Raw genomic sequence first — 13,248 nt, forward strand, 5'->3', positions numbered from 1 at the left:
TTTATTTGGACTTGAGATGGCACCGTTTAATCTCTTTAGGGGTGGTTATTGGTCGTTCTAGAGAAACAAGCATGAAAAATATTATGTTGGACCAAATAGTCTATTCAACCTTGAGTGTTGATAGCACTCAAGATATTAAATAGATTGGATATCATAACCACCAAAGGAAGATTACTCGAATTTTACCAATTCTTAATGTTCCTAGATTCAACACTTAGATAAACATTGTGATTATTGTAGATACTAAATAACAATGCTCTCTTTTTAGGGTTGGGTACTTTGTTTATAAAGAATATTTGAACTTTTAAAAAAAAAAAGGTCTCATACATTATGGGTTATTAAATAATTTGAATTGGGAAACACACTTACAAAAAGATCAACCTTACCATTTTCATGTGTGCAAATAATATTTGAATTAACTAGTCCAAACTAAGAGGGTATGATCTAACATGATACAAATGATTAACTAAAGCTAAGTTTATACATAATATCAATGTTTTGAAACCCTTTATGGGGGAGAATAAATATTAGGTTGGATATCTAAGTGTATTTATGCATAAGAGGGAATTAAAAAGTTTATCTAGAATATCGGACACTAACACTACTTAATATTTTGCATATGGGACTAAAGGCACTCTAAGTAAACCAGATATTCAAAGAGGTTCCTAATTAAGTGATAGATTTTTAAAGTTTGAGAAATAAAGGCATAGCAACTCAATTCACTTGTTTGTGAAAAGATGCTATATGTTTTAAAGTTTGAGAAATAAAGGCAGGGCTCAACTAAGTTCACTTGTTGTGAATTGAGTTGTGAATCCCTCATATAGCATCTTTTCGCAAGTCCCTCATATAGCATCTTTTTTGCTTGCGGAAAGATGCTATATGAGGGATTGTTTTACAATCAACCAATGGATATTGTTGGCAAATAGTGTTACAGCATATTCTAGGCTTGAGGAAAATAATGATTAATAAAGTAAAGTTTATATATAATATCAATTTTTTGAAGCCCTTTATGGGGGAGAATGAATATTACCTTGGTAAGTGTATCTATGCTTAAGAGGGAATTCAAAACTTTATCTAAATCTTGCGACACTAACACTGACATTGTTTAATATTTTGCATGTGTGACTCAAGGCACTCTGAGTAAATCAGATTTTCAAAGAGGTTCCTTGCTAATTTAGTTATGCTCGATAGAGTTTTAAAGTTTGAGAAATAAAGGCATAGCAAGGCAATTCACGTGTTGGGAATGGAGTTGTGAATTGCTCATATAGCATCTTGCAAAAAGATGCTATATGAGGGAAAAGATGCTATATGAGGGATTGTTTTACAACCAAGCAATGGATATTGATGGCGAATAGATAGCCATCAATATCCATTGCTTGAGGAAAAAATGATGGGGTGGAAAAGAGTGGTTTAGCAAATACTAGTGAGGTAGGGACTATGGTTTTGGATAGAAATACTAGGCTTAGGGAAGGGGAAAGGGTTTTGGATAGAAATACTAGGCTTAGGGGAGGGGGAAGGGTTTTGGATAGAAATACTAGGCTTAGGGGAGGGGGAAGGGTGGTTAACCTTAGGGACACTCGAGGAAGCGCCTCCTCCCATGGGGGGAGGGCCGGGCGGTGGTGTAGATAATCTCTACAAAAACAGGAGTGTGAAAGGAAGGCGGCAGAGTCATGCACGCAGAGGTTCCGCGCGAGGCTCGTCCGTGGGTGAAGCTGGGGAGGCTGCGTGAGAGGCAGCAGCTGCACTTGTTCGCACTTCGCACTTTGGAGATCGGGATCCTCTTCCATCTCAACGAGTTGAGGCTTTCTGTGTTGGAACACCTCAGCTCCTCCCCGCACCACATCGCCGCCGCCGCCGCCACCTCCGCCAAGATCCGCACTTCTTTTGGCCTCGTGGAAATCCAGACCAGCCTCCGAGATTTCATGGGTAAGTCTTAGAAACCATATTCATGGCCCTCGCTTCATAAAAATCTTATAAGCTTTAGAAAACATATGTTTTCCCATATCAATCTAATTACATCATTCATACCCATAATCTTAGCCTTTAATTTTAAGCCATTGCAGAAGTCCGAGGGCTCCAGCCCTAGTGGTTTAGCTCTCTTCTCTCCACCCTACCCAAGCGAGGTCACGAGAGTTCAACACCTTGACCCTTCTCGAAAAAAAAGTACCATCAAGTATGGGTTTTACACATTATGTGGATTTCCATGACCTTGAGTGACCCCCCCCCCCCCAATTTAAAAGCACTGGTTTTTAGACATTATGTGGATTTCCATGACCTTGAGTTACCCCTCGAATTTAAGGGCAACAATATTGACAAGAAAAATTATGGGTTCATGTAAATGTATTACTATTGTAGGCAATGGCTTCATGTTGATATATCCATTGCTTTCTTATGAAAACATTTAGGCCTTGTAGCTCACAATCCTAGAGTTGAATATGTTTATAACTTACCTTAAGTAGGCACAACATTATTTGTACACAATTTGCATCCACATGTTGCTATTTTATTGTGTTGGTTTATGCACTATATTGATATAGATTTATTAAAGATTCATCATAAATGTCTCATCCTTAGGAACAAAAAGAATCAATTGTATTATTAGAACAAATAATTATATTATGCAATTTACTTACTAAATTTTTTTGTTTCTAACTTCAAATAGTTTCTTATGGTTATAGATGCCTACCGATATTTCCTTTTGGAGGACTCCTAAAACAAAGGTGGTATGTCTACTATGGAGAATTCCTTTCAAATGACTCCTAAAACTAGGTGGTATGACTAATGAGATTTCCTTTCGAAGAACTTCTAAAACACGGTGGTATGTAAGAGGCACATTCTAGATGAATAATATAATGTGGTATGTAAAAGGCACATTCTAGAGGAATAATGTGTCTTCCATTATCTTGTCATCCAAAATGTAACTAGCTTCAACAAGAATAACTATCTTAAAAGTATCAAAGTTTAAAAGCTTTATATAGCTTTTAAATGAGTAGCATGCCTAAGGATTTTGCAAAGAATAACTTAACTTGGATTCCTTCAAATAGAGAGTTTATTTTTCAAAGGATCTTCTACCCATGTTGTAAGGGTATCATGGCATGGGTGGTCAAAATGCCTAACTTGTAATCTATCACGACCACATTGTATTATAGCCATATTTTCAAAACAAAAAGTAAAATTTATCCAATAAATTGACTTAGTACCCAAAGCTGATGCCTCCCAAAGTGCAGTTAATGAGTTTGCATCTACCTAAATGGTATTTAATATCAGCACCCACTTGCTTGGAAAGTAAATACTTAAATCACTATTTATAAAGAGTAACACACACACACGTACGTACGTGCACATGTGTGTGTGTGCACACACATGCACACATGTGTGCATGCATGCACACACACACACTTACACACACACACTTACACACACATGTGCAAGAGTAACACACTTACACACACATGTGTGTAAGTGTGTGTGTGTAAGTGTGTGCATGCATGCACACACACACTTACACACACATGTGCAAGAGTAACACACTTACACACACATGTGTGCATGCATGCACACGTGTGCGCACACACACACACATACAATTCTTGTTATGGTTTGATATTTCTTCTAGGATTCTCAACTTATAAAAGGTATGAAAATAGGTACAAAAATACTTCTTGTTGGAATTTGATCTACACATTTTGATTAAATTTTAAGGTAATAAGATTTATATTCACCTTAAATTTTATGAATTACCAAAAAATTTGACTATAATATTCCCGAGCCAAACTCTCCAAATCATTTATTTCTACAATAGAATTCTTAGGAGAAGCAATGAGACATTATATGCATCTAGATATGGCCTTAGCTATGTTTCTTACAATTGAGAAATGAAGTGAACTTAAAGAAAAGAAAGCATCTTGCATTCCTCTCATTTAATCAAGATGCAAAAGGAAGAAGAAAATAAGCAAGATAAAAAGATAAAAAATGCACAATCAGATAGATGAACAGATAGATGAATTTGAGTTGCTTTTATTACTTGATTTTCTAGATTGTGAAAGTGGAGAAGAACCAAAATCTCTTTTTTCCCCCATTCTCTTTTCCCATAACTCTCCACCTTCTTCTTGATACTGCCCCTTTCCTCCCCAAGGTTATTTGTTTTCAACTTCCATACCCCTAATTTGGTCACCAGTTGCATGATCTCTTCTCATGAAACCTAAATTGAAATCTTAATGAGAGTTGATCTCACATACATAATCACACTTGTAACCCCATAATTCCACTATTCAATCCCTAAACAAGGATTCCAAGCAAGGTTAATTGGTTTTAACTTCCACACCCCTAATTTGATCACCATTTACATGATCTCTTCTTCTGCAACCTAAATTGAAAGCTTAATGAGAGTTTGATCTCACATACGTACTCACACTTCAAACCCCATAATTCCATTGTCCAATCACCATTTACATGATCTCTTCTTCTGCAACCTAAATTGAAAGCTTAATGAGAGTTTGATCTCACATACGTACTCACACTTCAAACCCCATAATTCCATTGTCCAATCCGTACACAAGGGTATCAAGCAAGAGAGTTTATACCTTAGCTCAAGAGAAGCTTTATGCATGCTTACTACACATAACATAAAATTTAAATTGAAGCCATACAGATTTCTCTCTCACAAAGCTTGGGGATATAAAAACTAAACTTTAAATTGAAGCCATATATAGAGTTCTCTCTCACAAAATTAAACCAACAAAGACTCATTAAAGAGCTTGAGGACACATAAACTTGTTATAGCTCACATCTTTAGCCTCTCCTAGAAACACATTCAAAAGAGGTTACCTTAGCAAGCTATAACCATCATGGGGATCTTTCCAATGGCTAAGGTTAAGCACACCAATTCAAGAGCTCCACACTTCCTTGGGTAGCAATTTCCGGCACCATCTCCCACAAGCTTTATGCATGCTTACTACACAAGCAATCACAACAAGTTTACATTGATTATTTCAAGTTAGCATTGGTTCTAAGGTTTATTGGCAACAATGGAGGAGAAGAGGTGGGAGGTCCCAGAGAAGTATTGACACAATTATCAAAATAAGAGAGTGAATCGCAATTCCTTATTTGATATATTGAAACAATGCATACAAATGTAGCTTCTTGGTTGTTACCTTTCCTATTATTATAGGACTTTGTTAAATGATCTTGAAATGATACACAAGTGAACATGTCCTTGTATTCTTCATCCCATGTGGTTTTTATCCTTTTTTAGATAAATATAGTTTGTACTCTTACAAGAAGATATACGATGAGTGCATTAGAGTAAGTTAAGCAAACTCTTAATGTAGCTACCTATTGAAGTCAATATTATTAGAGAGGCATGAAAGAATTTATTTGCCTTGCAAGGTTAATTGGAAAGTTCTCCATCATTATATGTTATAGTAGGAGAGTACTTTCCCTTATAGTATGTACTCTTATCTCTTTAGTTTATGGTTATAGAGAAGAGAGCAAGATAGAAAAAAATTAGCCATCCATATCTCTTGTGCCTTGCTCTCTCTTGTGTGTGTTTTATTATAAGGAACTCAAGATCTCCCTCTCCCCTGCATTCTCTTCATATTATCAGAGCTTCAGTACTTGTGAGAGCTAAGGAGGCAAGCAAGAGCTTCGGTACTTCTGAGAGCTAAGGAGGCAAGCAAGAGTGAGGAAAAAGGCAATCAAGGAAGTGGTACACGGGTAAGGGTATTTCCATCTCTTTTTCTCTTTGATTTGGAGCAACACCTTTGGTAGCTATGAGAGCTATAGAGGCAGACACAAAATTCACTATCTTAGACTGGCTCTATAATAATTGAAGTGTTGATTTTGACTCTGTATGCTTAATTTCTGGTTTGGTGCAAAGTTGCATTAAAACTTTGGTTGTAGGATAGTTTGTGTAGAGAATCTAAGTGTTAAAGGTGTTGGTGGATGTATATTTATGTGACTGGTTCACATGTAGTAGTAGTAGTATAATAGGTTTACACTACCGCCTACTATGTTGGAGATTGTAGGTTTGCTACAAGTGCAAAAGTTAATATCATTTGTGGTAATCATGTCTGACAGTCTATCCGGATTATGAGAGAGAAATCGAACAAAAATAACTTCCAAGCATAGAATTTTAGGATCACCGATTTCCTAATGAGAAAAGGATATTAGAAGTTCATCTCGAGTAATGAAAAGGAGTCGGAGACTAGTAAAGAAAATGCCACCCCTCAACAGGTGTAGGCATATAAGGCATAACATGAGAGAGCCACAAAGGTGATGTACTCGTTATCTGCAGCTATAAGTGTGATCGACTCTATGATTGTGCATATAGAAGATGCACAAAGGCCTAAAGAGGTTTGGAACAACTTGGTTGAAGATGTGAAGCTCGAAAGATGCAACTAAAGTAAGAGCTACATAATGTATCCAGAGAAAAACTGAGTACCAATGATTACTCGGTGGAGGTTAAAGGGCTTGAAAATTCCCTTGCTTCTATTGGATCACCAATAGATATGGTGTCGGTGACTTGCTTAAGTAGCAAGGAATATAACTAATTTCATACCTCTATTGGAGGTCAAGAGAACTTTCTTAAATTTTAGAAACTAATTGCTCTCCTCATCTGTGTGAGGAGATGAATATTATTAGGGGAGGTTCATCCTCTACAAATTCACATGAACAAGCCTTCTACTCAAATACAGGTAAAGGTAGAGGAAGATCATCACCTAAAGGCTAGGGTGAAGGCTATTTTAGAAATAAAAATCATGGGTAACACAACAACAATAGGAATCCAATGTACAAATAAGTGAAAGAGGTCACTCTAGAGGCAGGGGAGCTAGAGAGGCCGAGGTGGTTGGTAAATAAATCAAAATGCAAATAGCATAGAATTCTATTACTATGGCAAACTAGGAAACATAGCAAAGAACTAATATAAAAAGGAAATCGATATCAAAAATGAAAAGTTACAGTAAGGTAACTATGCATCATCAAGTAAATAGGGTGATAACAAAAGTGAGTAACTGCTTGTTTAAGCGCAAACGTGTAGTGATTAGCCCTCAAGCTAGTTATAACATCATGAAAATAGACACTTGGGTGTCATTGGGACAACCTAAACTCATCCCTACAAACAATGGTCTTGCAAGAGGAGCCAATGGACAAAACATTGAAGTTCCAAGTTACTTTAGCTATGCTACTCAAACAATCAGTGGAGATGTAGAATTTACATTCCATGTTACCCCAGATTCCCTTGAGTATGATGTTATCCTTGGTGGAACTTGGATACGTGACTCGTTGTATTCAATTGATGAATCTTTGCAAATAGTCACCTTGAACACTCCTGCAAGCATTGTACAATTACTATTACGGAAGAAAGAGACCTTAGAGGAGCTGGAACTTCCAACATATCTTACTAAAAACATCCCTAGGATTCTGGTTGGATTGGAATTTTTCAATAAAATCAACATAGCTCAAGCACAGCTTTATCCAACACGAGAACACAATCTCATGACCCTTGAGTTATGGGATTTGTTAGGTCAACCAACACTCACGGATCATCCTCAAAGAATTTCCTTTACAAAATATTTGAACATGCCATGTTTGGGGTAAATGTATATTGAAACTAACTCCCTTACTTATAAGTTTTATGTGGTTGAGTATGTGTTGGAAGCAGATTTAATCTTGGGGCATAAATGGACTATTGCTGCCCAAGCACCACTGTGCTTTGCTACTAGCGATAAAGTCATCACCATGATGGTCAACGATAAAAAGTTGACAATACCATACTACAAGGAAGAGGATCCAACTTTAATGGATTTCTATGTTGTTGAATGCAAAAGGTTACAAGCCTCTTCCACAGAAGCCCCTCTACACAATGACCTACCATATGCGTCAATGATCGACTCCATTAGAGCATCTACTCCTTCAACCCCTTCCTCACCAACGAAGTTAGATACCAATGCCTCACAATCAACATTCATTCCCGAAGAAGTCCCCCCCACGCAACCATCTATCTCTAATAAGGAATTCAAAGGAAAGGCCCCGGAGCCTATGCCTCTTCATCGACAAACCTCACCAAAAGAGACAATTGCATGCTTGAAAGCCTCATCATCTCGACAGCCACTCCACAAGAGACTCTTGCCTCATCATCGCCAACAATGCACATGATTCCCAAACCTGTTGCCTTAGCACCAACCAATGTGAAGGAGGACCCAAAACCTTCCACTTTCACCACCAAAAAGAAAAATCCACCAAGACAACACAAATCAAGGTATCTTAATGGTATCAAAATGTGGGTGTGCAGAAGCGGCTACTTGTTGCTCAAGGCTACTACAAAGGTGCCAATCAAATTTGGGTGTCTCGACAGTCAATGCCTCTTCCTCAACGTAGCACTCAAAGGTTAAGGAAAAAGAAAAGTACTCCACAACACCGTCCACAAAAGCCTATGCGAGCTCCTCAAAGAGCTCCACCAGGTCAACAAGTGTGGGTACCAAAAAGATTACTGCAAGCACAAGGGTACTACCAAGATAATACCAAAGCTTGGATTCCCAAGCTCTTCTCACAAAGCCCCCTAAGCTTGCACACAAAAGGAAACCTCAGCACCAAACACGTCAGCCACCAATTTATAATGTTCATCAAAGATGGGTGCCTGTGCATGTGCTTCAACAACAAGGATACTATGATAGTAATCCCATCATATGGTTACCAAAATCGAACAACATGAAGAAAACCTCACAACCGACTTCAACCCCAATAGCTTCACCTAAAGTTTGACAAGAATGGAGGCCCAAGAAACACCAAGCAAGTCACTCAACCACTCTCGTGCATTCAACACCTACACAAGAGCTTATGTGTTCAAACAACCCCAATGGTAACCAACCAGTAGTCAGTCTTACCACCTCGACAACATTTGAGCCAAAACTTCAAGAATCAATATCCATGTTTGTAAAATGGAGACTTATGAGCACATCAAAGACAAAATAACAATGCTCTTGTCACCCCTCTGGTGGATGTAAAGCATAGGTGCACAAGAACTTGTTGCTTGCACGTCTGCCCTAGCTGACCCATAGAATCATTTCAAATAAAAAACCATCGGGGTCAAACCTTGCAATCTCACGGGTCAAACCCTTCAATTTCATGGAGTCAAAACCTGCAATTTCGTGGGGTCAAAACCCACAACTTCACGAGGTCTAAACCTGCAATCTCACGAGTTCAAGTTTCTCATCACTCACGAGTTAAGAGTCTCACAACTTAAGACCCTGTACTTTCACAAGTTAAGAGTTTCACGAGTTAAGAGTCTCACAACTTAAGACCCTGCACTTTCACAAGTTAAACTTCTCACAGGTTAACCGCTGTCACGAATTTACAATCTCACGGCTTAAGGACCTGCACTTTCATGAGTTAAGCCATATCACACTGATTAAGCCATCTCACACATTAACACTTTCACAAGGATCTTAAATAGCCATTCCATTTTTGTTAAGCTTATCACTTACTATTATTTTAGCTATATTAACGTAGCAGCTGCTCCATGAGTACATATCCATACTCATGCACTGGAGGAGGACATTTGCACCAAAGCCTCAACATTGACAACTTCTAGGTACATCTCTAAATGGGGGGGCCATGGTGGGTGAAAGCCTAGTCAATGGTACAACCCATCGCCTGGAATTTTTCTAAAAATTACAAAACTCTCCAAACGACGCTACCATCTGTAAAAATCAATGATCTTCAATCCTTAGTGAAGATATCTATATTAGCCTCGCAAGTTGATGTAATTCTTTCAGTCCTCACCAACAACAACTGGCTACTTCAACACAAAGCAGTTCAATAAGAGTCTATTTGATTCAATTCTTGTACTTCATGTCTAACTGCTTCATAAGAGCACTTAAATATACATAAAAACATAAAAAGCACATGGGCAGAAGAAAGAAGGAACAGGTCCTACTCAATAATATTTGACAAGAATCCTGCTACACAAAGGGACATCATCGAAGGCCAATTTCTTCAAATGATGAATGTCGCTTCAATGAATTAAATGAGGAATTGAGAATCACCATCGTGTTCTGATGATTATGTCTACATTCCTCTGGATTGTTCCCTCTCTTCTCTCCCATTATTAACATCTCTTAGCATCCCCACTAACACAAACCACATGTAACCTTGCTTATGATTTCCAAAAACAATGTGAGCAACAAACCCTTTAAAAAAAGGCTCACACAAATATAAAAATACAATCATTCGTAAAAAAATCCCACCCCCCACCACGTTAGGAATTCCCAATAAACCACTAACCTTTTCATTCACTAACTAGCTTTTCTTATTCCTTCCGGAGGAACTAAGACCATTGAGCGTCAATCAACATCAAAGCCATCGACAAAGCTTGTCCATTCTCCCACACTAAGGTCTTCAACGCGATCATGAGGACACGATTGCCATCAAGAAGGGGGGGATGTTAACCCATTCCTAGGGTTAACAAGATCTATCGCCATTATCTTACATCAAGGAGTTACGATAGATACACCAAAGGGTCATACATTCAAGATAGGACGCAATGGTGTCCAAAGCTACAACTTGGATGGGCGTCCGTAATGGTGTGACGGAGTATTTATGGACAATTCCCGCTTCAAGAGCATGTGGTAGCAAGTTAGGATGAAGTCTTAAGTGATGTACTTCATGGATATATTACTTCATGGATATATTATGAGAGAGGTCATTGTAATAGCATTAGGCCTCTTATGAGCCTAAAGTGCTCGATTGGCCCCACAGTTTAAGTGAGTGTGAACACTTATGATCGTGTATATAAGTGAATATCTCTCATAATACAACATACTCTCCCATTGTGCAATTGAGTCTTGCTCTTGCTAATCTCTACATGCTAGTGAGTGTGTGCGAGTGAAGTGAGATGAGAGAAGGGACGAGTACCCGAAGTGCAATAATGCAACGGTGTGACAACGTTCTCACTGGGAGGCACGGAGGAATTGCTTCTCAAGGAGTTGTACATCTTGGAAACCTCAAGGGTTACAAGCTCGGCCATTGGAATGATCCTCACACGACATTTGCAGTTCACCAGGTAATCTCTTCTTCGATGTGTTTTAGGGAGGGTTAGGGTGAGTCATAAGATGTTAACCCAATTCTAGGGTTAACAAGATCTACTGCCATTACTTTACATCAAGGAGTCACGATAGATACACCAAAGGGTTATACATTAAAGATATGAAGTAATAGTGTCCAAAGCTACAACTTGGACGGGCGCCGACAATGGTGTGACAAAGTATTTATGGCGATTCCCACTTCAAGAGCGTGTGGTAGCAAGTTAAGAGGATGAAGTCCTAAATAAGGGATGTACTTCATGGATATATTATGAGAGTAGTCATTTTAATCGCATTAGGCCTCTTATGAGCCTAAAGTACCCGATCGGCCATAGTTTAAGTGAGTGTGAATACTTATGGCCATGTATATAAGTGAATATCTCTCATAATACAACTTACTCTCCCAGTATGCAATTGAGTCTTGCTCTTACTAATCTCTCTCCCTAATGCATGTTAGTGAGTGTGTGAGTGAAGTGAGGTGAGAGGAGAGATGAGTACCCGTGGTGCAACACGCGGTGGCGCGGTGGAATTGCTTCTCAAGGAGTTGAAGAGCTTGGAGACCTCAAGGTTTACGAGCTCGGCCATTGGAAAGATCCTCACGACAGTTGCAGTGCACCAAGTAATCTCTTGTTGGATGTGTTTCAAGGAGGGTTAGGGTGAGCCATAACATTTTTGGCGCCGCTAGCCATCCCTTGGTTTTTTCCATCGTTTTTCCTCTAATCTATGCATTATCCATTGCCCATTATCTTAATTAATGGTTTTCCATGAAAAAGATGTGGATCTGATGGTGATTTGGTGTAGAATAGCTCTCTTTTTTATTTTTGTAAAGAATGTTTTTTGCTTATTTTTTAGCTTAATTTATTGTTTTTATGGTTTTTCATGTTCTTAGGACTTGCATATAGTTTGTATTAGGCTTAGTTTGCATCCATTGCATCAAACAATGCAATAGAATGTAATTTTTAGTGAATGTTAGCTCTCTTTACTATTAAACATAGAACTAAAATCATTAATTTTAGCTTAAGTGTGTGTTTTTTGTTGAAATTGTTTGCTTTAGAGTGTTAGCAAGCATTAGGAGTAGCTTAATCTTTCAAAAGATATTTTAAAACCATCAAAAAATCCTTGAATTCGACTAATTTCTCTTAATAGACTGGTTTTTATCATTAAGGGTGATTAATCTTATTCACGAGGCAAAAAGTTTAGAAAATGTGTTAATTGGGATCTAAATTGATCATGCGAGTAGTTGAAATTAGTGTTTTAAGAGCATCTAGATGCATCAAAACACTTAATTACATCAATTGGAGAAATTTAAATGTCTTTGCTTAATTTTATCTTAAAAGAGGAGACCAAAATTAAGAGTCTAATTAATCTCCTATTTTAGATTAATTTACACATTGGTTGATGCACATAGACGAGCATTTCCTTGCTCTATCCAATGATGTGCTTAATTGTGTGAATTAATAAGAGATTAGTGGTTAGTTAGAGTCCTTGATTAGTATAAAAGAGGAAAAGATTAGTGAAATGATTAATCTTTAATTTATTCTTAATCACTTTTTTTACATCACTCATTAAGGCTAATGAGCATTTAATTAGTAGATACTCATGAGTTGTCAAATTGTCCATTTTGGGGGTCATTTATGAAGGGTGTAAGGGGTGTCATAAAAAGGTTGACTTTTTTGATTCCTACTTACCTTTTTGGGAAAATGCCCATATCTCCTTAATTTTAAATTCAAAAAATATCTCCCCCCAAAAAAAAAGAAAATTCATATTTCCCACTAGACAAAAAAGAAAACAAAAAAAAAGATTCACGTCGTGAACCATTTTTGCACTTTCATAGCCTTAGGTTTCACACCCTAGGAGTCCGCACCAAAAAAATGAAAAAATAAATGGTTCATGACGTGAACCATTTCTACACTTTCACGGCCTAAGGTTCACGCCTTAGGAGTCCACGCCTAACTTTTTTTTTGGAAAAAAATGGTTCATGCAGTGAACCATTTCTGCACTTTCACGGCCTAAGGTTTCACGCTCTAGGAGTTCACACCGAATAAAAAATCAGATTTAATTTTTCCATGAAGTCCGGTTAATGACACGTGAAACCCTAAGGTTTCATGGCATGAAAGACTTCGTTTACGCCAAAAAAAAAACTAATTTAATCTTTCCATGAAGTTCG

The 13,248-nt window shown here is 37.8% G+C and overlaps 1 long non-coding RNA gene across 1 annotated transcript; it reads left to right on the forward strand.

The window, feature by feature from the left end:
- Positions 1 to 1,582: 1,582 nt before the first annotated feature.
- On the forward strand, positions 1,583 to 3,125 carry LOC147627849 (uncharacterized). Its single transcript, XR_015268389.1, has 2 exons — positions 1,583 to 1,926; positions 2,679 to 3,125. It is a non-coding gene; the product is annotated as an uncharacterized LOC147627849 (long non-coding RNA).
- Positions 3,126 to 13,248: the final 10,123 nt, after the last annotated feature.

The sequence above is a fragment of the Cibotium barometz genome, chromosome 20 (assembly GCF_041138505.1).
Source record: "Cibotium barometz isolate CiBa-2024 chromosome 20, ASM4113850v1, whole genome shotgun sequence".
Taxonomy (NCBI): domain Eukaryota; kingdom Viridiplantae; phylum Streptophyta; class Polypodiopsida; order Cyatheales; family Cibotiaceae; genus Cibotium; species Cibotium barometz.